This window comes from Oncorhynchus masou, unplaced genomic scaffold (genome assembly GCF_036934945.1).
Source record: "Oncorhynchus masou masou isolate Uvic2021 unplaced genomic scaffold, UVic_Omas_1.1 unplaced_scaffold_695, whole genome shotgun sequence".
NCBI classification, from domain to species: Eukaryota; Metazoa; Chordata; class Actinopteri; order Salmoniformes; family Salmonidae; genus Oncorhynchus; species Oncorhynchus masou.
In genome coordinates, this window is record NW_027013406.1 from 193,028 (window position 1) to 202,303 (window position 9,276).

Genomic DNA, 9,276 nt, shown 5'->3' on the forward strand with positions numbered 1-9,276 from the left:
CAGTGGTAGAACTAGTCACCTCCTTCTCAGACTAATAATATGAGTAACAGTGGTAGAACCCCTCACCTCCTTCTCAGACTAATAATATGAGTAACAGGGTAGAACTAGTCAACTTCCCTCAGTGGTAGAACTAGTCATAATATAATAATATAAGTAACAGTGGTAGAACTAGTCCTCCTTCTCAGACTAATAATATGAGTAACAGTGGTAGAACTATCACCTCCTTCTCAGACTAATAATATGAGTAACAGTGGTAGAACTAGTCACCTCCTTCTCAGACTAATAATATGAGTAACAGTGGTAGAACCCCTCACCACCTTCTCAGACTAATAATATGAGTAACAGTAGTCACCTCCTTCTCAGACTAATAATATGAGTAACAGTGGTAGAACCCCTCACCTCCTTCTCAGACTAATAATATGAGCACAGTGGTAGAACCCCTCACCTCCTCTCAGACTAATAATATGAGTAACAGTGGTAGAACTAGTCTCTTCTCAGACTAATCAGAGTAACAGAACTCAATAATATGAGTAACAGTGGTAGAACCCCTCACCTCCTTCTCAGACTAATAATATGAGTAACAGTGGTAGAACTAGTCACCTCCTTCTCAGACTAATAATATGAGTAACAGTGGTAGAACTAGTCACCTCCTTCTCAGACTAATAATATGAGTAACAGTGGTAGAACTAGTCACCTCCTTCTCAGACTAATAATATGAGTAACAGTGGTAGAACTAGTCACCTCCTTCTCAGACCTCAGTCACCTCCTTCTCTAATAATATGAGTAACAGTGGTAGAACTCACCTCCTTCTCAGACTAATAATATGAGTAACAGTAGTAGAACTAGTCACCTCCTTCTCAGACTAATAATATGAGTAACAGTGGTAGAACTAGTCACCTCCTTCTCAGACTAATAATATGAGTAACAGTGGTAGAACTAGTCACCTCCTTCTCAGACTAATAATATGAGTAACAGTGGTAGAACTAGTCACCTCCTTTCAGACTTTGAGTAACTGTAGAACCCCTCACCTCCTTCTCAGACTAATAATATGAGTAACAGTGGTAGAACCTCACCTCCTTCCTCAGACTAATAATATGAGTAACAGTGGTAGAACCCCTCACCTCCTTCTCAGACTAATAATATGAGTAACAGTGGTAGAACTAGTCACCTCCTTCTCAGACTAATATATAACAGTGGTAGAACTAACAGTGGCAGAACTAGTCACCTCCTTCTCAGACTAATAATATGAGTAACAGTAGAACTAGTCACCTCCTTCTCAGACTAATAATATGAGTAACAGTGTAGAACTTCTCAGACTAATAATCAGAGTAACATTGGTAGAACCCCTCACCTCCTTCTCAGACTAATAATATGAGTAACAGTGGTAGAACTAGTCACCTCCTTCTCAGACTAATAATATGAGTAACAGTGGTAGAACTAGTCACCTCCTTCTCAGACTAATAATATGAGTAACAGTGGTAGAACTAGTCACCTCCCTTCTCAGACTAATAATATGAGTAACAGTGGTAGAACTAGTCACCTCCTTCTCAGACTAATAATATGAGTAACAGTGGTAGAACCCTCACCTCCTTCTCAGACTAATAATAAGTAACAGTGGTAGAACTAGTCACTCCTTCTCAGACTAATAATATGAGTAACAGTGGTAGTCACCTCCTTCTCAGACTAATAATATGAGTAACAGTGGTAGAACTAGTCACCTCCTTCTCAGACTAATAATATGAGTAACAGTGGTAGAACTAGTCACCTCCTTCTCAGACTAATAATATGAGTAACAGTGGTAGAACCCCTCACCTCCTTCTCAGACTAATAATATGAGTAACAGTGGTAGAACCCTCACCTCCTTCTCAGACTAATAATATGAGTAACAGTGGTAGAACTAGTCACCTCCTTCTCAGACTAGACTAATATGAGTAACAGTGGTAGAACTAGTCAGACCTCCAGTCACCCTTCTCAGACTAATAATATGAGTAACAGTGGTAGAACCCCTCACCTCCTTCTCAGACTAATAATACCACCTCCTTCTCAGAGTAACAGTGGTAGTCACCTCTTCTCAGACTAACTAGTAGAACACCTCCTTCTCAGACTAATAATATGAGTAACAGTAGTAGAACCCCTAGTCACCTCCTTCTCAGACTAATAATATGAGTAACAGTGGTAGAACTAGTCACCTCCTTCTCAGACTAATAATATGAGTAACAGTGGTAGAACTAGTCACCTCCTTCTCAGACTAATAATATGAGTAACAGTGGTAGAACTAGTCACCTCCTTCTCAGACTAATAATATGAGTAACAGTGGTAGAACCTCACCTCCTTCTCAGACTAATAATATGAGTAACAGTGGTAGAACCCCTCACCTCCTTCTCAGACTAATAATATGAGTAACAGTGGTAGAACTAGTCACCTCCTTCTCAGACTAATAATATGAGTAACAGTGGTAGAACTAGTCACCTCCTTCTCAGACTAATAATATGAGTAACAGTGGTAGAACTAGTCACCTCCTTCTCAGACTAATAATATGAGTAACAGTAGTAGAACTAGTCACCTCCTTCTCAGACTAATAATATGAGTAACAGTGGTAGAACTAGTCACCTCCTTCTCAGACTAATAATATGAGTAACAGTGGTAGAGCCCCCTCACCTCCTCCTCAGGTAGAACTAGTCACCTCCTTCTCAGACTAATAATATGAGTAACAGTGGTAGAACTAGTCACCTCCTTCTCAGACTAATAATATGAGTAACAGTGGTAGAACTAGTCACCTCCTTCTCAGACTAATAATATGAGTAACAGTGGTAGAAGAACCTCCTTCTTCAGACTAGTCACCTCCTTCTCAGACTAATAATATGAGTAACAGTGGTAGAACCCTCACCTCCTTCTCAGACTAATAATATGAGTAACAGTGGTAGAACTAGTCACCTCCTTCTCAGACTAATAATATGAGTAACAGTGGTAGAACCCTCACCTCCTTCTCAGACTAATAATATGAGTAACAGTGGTAGAACCCCTCACCTCCTTCTCAGACTAATAATATGAGTAACAGTGGTAGAACTAGTCACCTCCTTCTCAGACTAATAATATGAGTAACAGTGGTAGAACTAGTCACCTCCTTCTCAGACTAATAATATGAGTAACAGTGGTAGAACTAGTCACCTCCTTCTCAGACTAATAATATGAGTAACAGTGGTAGAATATGAGTAACAGTGAACCAGTCACCTCCTTCTCAGACTAATAATATGAGTAACAGTGGTAGAACTAGTCACCTCCTTCTCAGACTAATAATATGAGTAACAGTGGTAGAACTAGTCACCTCCTTCTCAGACTAATAATATGAGTAACAGTGGTAGAACTAGTCACCTCCTTCTCAGACTAATAATATGAGTAACAGTGGTAGAACTAGTCACCTCCTTCTCAGACTAATAATATGAGTAACAGTGGTAGAACTAGTCACCTCCTTCTCAGACTAATAATATGAGTAACAGTGGTAGAACCCTCACCTCCTTCTCAGACTAATAATATGAGTAACAGTGGTAGAACTAGTCACCTCCTTCTCAGACTAATAATATGAGTAACAGTGGTAGAACTAGTCACCTCCTTCTCAGACTAATAATATGAGTAACAGTGGTAGAACCCCTCACCTCCTTCTCAGACTAATAATATGAGTAACAGTGGTAGAACTAGTCACCTCTCTTTGACCCCTAATATAATATGGTAGAACTAACTCCTTCTCAGACTAATATTAGAAACCCCTCACCTCCTTCTCAGACTAATAATATGAGTAACAGTGGTAGAACCCCTCACCTCCTTCTCAGACTAATAATATGAGTAACAGTGGTAGAAACCCCTCACCTCCTTCTCAGACTAATAATATGAGTAACAGTGGTAGAACCCCTCACCTCCTTCTCAGACTAATAATATGAGTAACAGTGGTAGAACTAGTCACCTCCCTTCTCAGACTAATAATATGAGTAACAGTGGTAGAACCCCTCTCCTTCTCAGAACTATGAGTAACAGTGGTAGAACCCCCACCTCCTTCTCAGACTAATAATATGAGTAACAGTGGTAGAACTGAGTCACCTCCTTCTCAGACTAATAATATGAGTAACAGTGGTAGAACCCTCACCTCCTTCTCAGACTAATAATATGAGTAACAGTGGTAGAACTAGTCACCTCCTTCTCAGACTAATAATATGAGTAACAGTGGTAGAACTAGTCACCTCCTTCTCAGACTAATAATATGAGTAACAGTGGTAGAACTAGTCACCTCCTTCTCAGACTAATAATATGAGTAACAGTGGTAGAACTAGTCACCTCCTTCTCAGACTAATAATATGAGTAACAGAACCTCACCTCCTGGTAGAACTAGTCACCTCCTTCTCAGACTAATAATATGAGTAACAGTGGTAGAACCCCTCAATAATACTCCTAGTTCTCAGACTAATAATATGAGTAACAGTGGTAGAACCTCACCTCCTTCTCAGACTAATAATATGAGTAACAGTGGTAGAACTAGTCACCTCCTTCTCAGACTAATAATATGAGTAACAGTGGGAACCCTACCTCCTTCTAGACTAATACTAGTAATAGTGGTAGAACCTCCTTCTCAGACTAATAATATGAGTAACAGTGGTAGAACTAGTCACCTCCTTCTCAGACTAATAATATGAGTAACAGTGGTAGAACTAGTCACCTCCTTCTCAGACTAATAATATGAGTAACAGTGGTAGAACTAGTCACCTCCTTCTCAGACTAATAATATGAGTAACAGTAGGTAGAACTGAGTAACTGGTAGAACACCTCCTTCTCAGACTAATAATATGAGTAACAGTGGTAGAACTAGTCACCTCCTTCTCAGACTAATAATATGAGTAACAGTAGGTGAGAACCCTCACCTCCTTCTCAGACTAATAATATGAGTAACAGTGGTAGAACCCTCACCTCCTTCTCAGACTAATAATATAGAGTAACAGTGGTAGAACTAGTCACCTCCTTCTCAGACTAATAATATGAGTAACAGTGGTAGAACCCCTCACCTCCTTCTCAGACTAATAAATCATGAGTAACAGTGGTAGAACTAGTCACCTCCTTCTCAGACTAATATGAGTAATAGGTCATTCGGTGACTAATAATGAGTAGAAACTAGTCCTCCTTCTCAGACTAATAAGTAAAACAGTAGAACTAGTCACCTCCTTCTCAGACTAATAATATGAGTAACAGTGGTAGAACCCTCACCTCCTTCTCAGACTAATAATATGAGTAACAGTGGTAGAACCCCTCACCTCCTTCTCAGACTAATAATATGAGTAACAGTGGTAGAGCCTAGTCACCTCCCTTCTCAGACTAATAATATGAGTAACAGTGGTAGAACTAGTCACCTCCCTCAGACTAATAATATGAGTAACAGTGGTAGAACTAGTCACCTCCTTCTAGCATGAGTAACAGTGGGTAGAACTCCTCACCTCCTTCTCAGACTAATAATATGAGTAACAGTGGTAGAACTAGTCACCTCCTTCTCAGACTAATAATATGAGTAACAGTGGTAGAACTAGTCACCTCCTTCTCAGACTAATAATATGAGTAACAGTGGTAGAACTAGTCACCTCCTTCTCAGACTAATAATATGAGTAACAGTGGTAGAACCCCTCACCTCCTTCTCAGACTAATAATATGAGTAACAGTGGTAGAACTAGTCACCTCCTTCTCAGACTAATAATATGAGTAACAGTGGTAGAACTAGTCACCTCCTTCTCAGACTAATAATATGAGTAACAGTGGTAGAACTAGTCACCTCCTTCTCAGACTAATAATATGAGTAACAGTGGTAGAACTAGTCACCTCCTTCTCAGACTAATAATATGAGTAACAGTGGTAGAACTAGTCACCTCCTTCTCAGACTAATAATATGAGTAACAGTGGTCAGAGAAGTAACAGTGGTAGAACCCCTCACCTCCTTCTCAGACTAATAATATGAGTAACAGTGGTAGAACCCTCACCTCCTTCTCAGACTAATAATATGAGTAACAGTGGTAGAACTAGTCACCTCCTTCTCAGACTAATAATATGAGTAACAGTGGTAGAACTAGTCACCTCCTTCTCAGACTAATAATATGAGTAACAGTGGTAGAACTAGTCACCTCCTTCTCAGACTAATAATATGAGTAACAGTGGTAGAACTAGTCACCTCCTTCTCAGACTAATAATATGAGTAACAGTGGTAGAACTCCTCACCTCCTTCTCAGACTAATAATATGAGTAACAGTGGTAGAACTAGTCACCTCCTTCTCAGACTAATAATATGAGTAACAGTGGTAGAACCCTCACCTCCTTCTCAGACTAATAATAAGTATGAGTAACAGTGGTAGAACTAGTCACCTCCTTCTCAGACTAATAATATGAGTAACAGTGGTAGAACTAGTCACCTCCTTCTCAGACTAATAATATGAGTAAAACAGTGGTAGAACTAGTCACCTCCTTCTCAGACTAATAATATGAGTAACAGTGGTAGAACTAGTCACCTCCTTCTCAGACTAATAATATGAGTAACAGTGGTAGAACTAGTCACCTCCTTCTCAGACTAATAATATGAGTAACAGTGGTAGAACTAGTCACCTCCTTCTCAGACTAATAATATGAGTAACAGTAGTAGAACCCCTCACCTCCTTCTCAGACTAGTAATATGAGTAACAGTGGTAGAACTAGTCACCTCCTTCTCAGACTAATAATATGAGTAACAGTGGTAGAACTAGTCACCTCCTTCTCAGACTAATAATATGAGTAACAGTGGTAGAACTAGTCACCTCCTTCTCAGACTAATAATATGAGTAACAGTGGTAGAACCTAGTCACCTCCTTCTCAGACTAATAATATGAGTAACAGTGGTAGAACTAGTCACCTCCTTCTCAGACTAATAATATGAGTAACAGTGGTAGAACCCCTCACCTCCTTCTCAGACTAATAATATGAGTAACAGTGGTAGAACCCCTCACCTCCTTCTCAGACTAATAATATGAGTAACAGTGGTAGAACCCCTCACCTCCTTCTCAGACTAATAATATGAGTAACAGTGGTAGAACTAGTCACCTCCTTCTCAGACTAATAATATGAGTAACAGTGGTAGAACTAGTCACCTCCTTCTCAGACTAATAATATGAGTAACAGTGAACCTCACCTCCTTCTCAGACTAATAATATGAGTAACTAGTCACCTCCTTCTCAGACTAATAATATGAGTAACAGTGGTAGAACTAGTCACCTCCTTCTCAGACTAATAATATGAGTAACAGTGGTAGAACTAGTCACCTCCTTCTCAGACTAATAATATGAGTAACAGTGGTAGAACTAGTCACCTCCTTCTCAGACTAATAATATGAGTAACAGTGGTAGAACTAGTCACCTCCTTCTCAGACTAATAATATGAGTAACAGTGGTAGAACTAGTCACCTCCTTCTCAGACTAATAATATGAGTAACAGTGGTAGAACCCCTCACCTCCTTCTCAGACTAATAATATGAGTAACAGTGGTAGAACCCCTCACCTCCTTCTCAGACTAATAATATGAGTAACAGTGGTAGAACCCCTCACCTCTCAGACTAATAATATGAGTAACAGTCAGACCTCCTTCTCAGACTAATATGAGTAACAGTGGTAGAACTAGTCACCTCCTTCTCAGACTAATAATATGAGTAACAGTGGTAGAACCTCACCTCCTTCTCAGACTAATAATATGAGTAACAGTGGTAGAACTAGTCACCTCCTTCTCAGACTAATAATATGAGTAACAGTGGTAGAACACACTAATAATATGAGTCCAGTTCTCAGACTAATAATATGAGTAACAGTGGTAGAACTAGTCACCTCCTTCTCAGACTAATAATATGAGTAACAGTGGTAGAACTAGTCACCTCCTTCTCAGACTAATAATATGAGTAACAGTGGTAGAACTAGTCACCTCCTTCTCAGACTAATAATATGAGTAACAGTGGTAGAACTAGTCACTCAGACTAATAATATGAGTAACAGTGGTAGAACCTCCTTCTCAGACTAATAATATGAGTAACAGTGGTAGAACTAGTCACCTCCTTCTCAGACTAATAATATGAGTAACAGTGGTAGAACTAGTCACCTCCTTCTCAGACTAATAATATGAGTAACAGTGGTAGAACTAGTCACCTCCTTCTCAGACTAATAATATGAGTAACAGTGGTAGAACTAGTCACCTCCTTCTCAGACTAATAATATGAGTAACAGTGGTAGAACTAGTCACCTCCTTCTCAGACTAATAATATGAGTAACAGTGGTAGAACTCTCAGACTCACCTCCTTCTCAGACTAATAATATGAGTAACAGTGGTAGAACTAGTCACCTCCTTCTCAGACTAATAATATGAGTAACAGTGGTAGAACCCTCACCTCCTTCTCAGACTAATAATATGAGTAACAGTGGTAGAACTAGTCACCTCCTTCTCAGACTAATAATATGAGTAACAGTGGTAGAACTAGTCACCTCCTTCTCAGACTAATAATATGAGTAACAGTGGTAGAACTAGTCACCTCCTTCTCAGACTAATAATATGAGTAACAGTGGTAGAACCCCTCACCTCCTTCTCAGACTAATAATATGAGTAACAGTGGTAGAACTAGTCACCTCCTTCTCAGACTAATAATATGAGTAACAGTGGTAGAACTCCTCACCTCCTTCTCAGACTAATAATATGAGTAACAGTGGTAGAACTAGTCACCTCCTTCTCGGACTAATAATATGAGTAACAGTGGTAGAACTAGTCACCTCCTTCTCAGACTAATAATATGAGTAACAGTGGTAGAACTAGTCACCTCCTTCTCAGACTAATAATATGAGTAACAGTGGTAGAACTAGTCACCTCCTTCTCAGACTAATAATATGAGTAACAGTGGTAGAACTAGTCACCTCCTTCTCAGACTAATAATATGAGTAACAGTGGTAGAACTAGTCACCTCCTTCTCAGACTAATAATATGAGTAACAGTGGTAGAACTAGTCACCTCCTTCTCAGACTAATAATATGAGTAACAGTGGTAGAACTAGTCACCTCCTTCTCAGACTAATAATATGAGTAACAGTGGTAGAACTAGTCACCTCCTTCTCAGACTAATAATATGAGTAACAGTGGTAGAACTAGTCACCTCCTTCTCAGACTAATAATATGAGTAACAGTGGTAGAACCCCTCACCTCCTTCTCAGACTAATAATATGAGTAACAGTGGTAGAACCACCTCCTTCTCCTC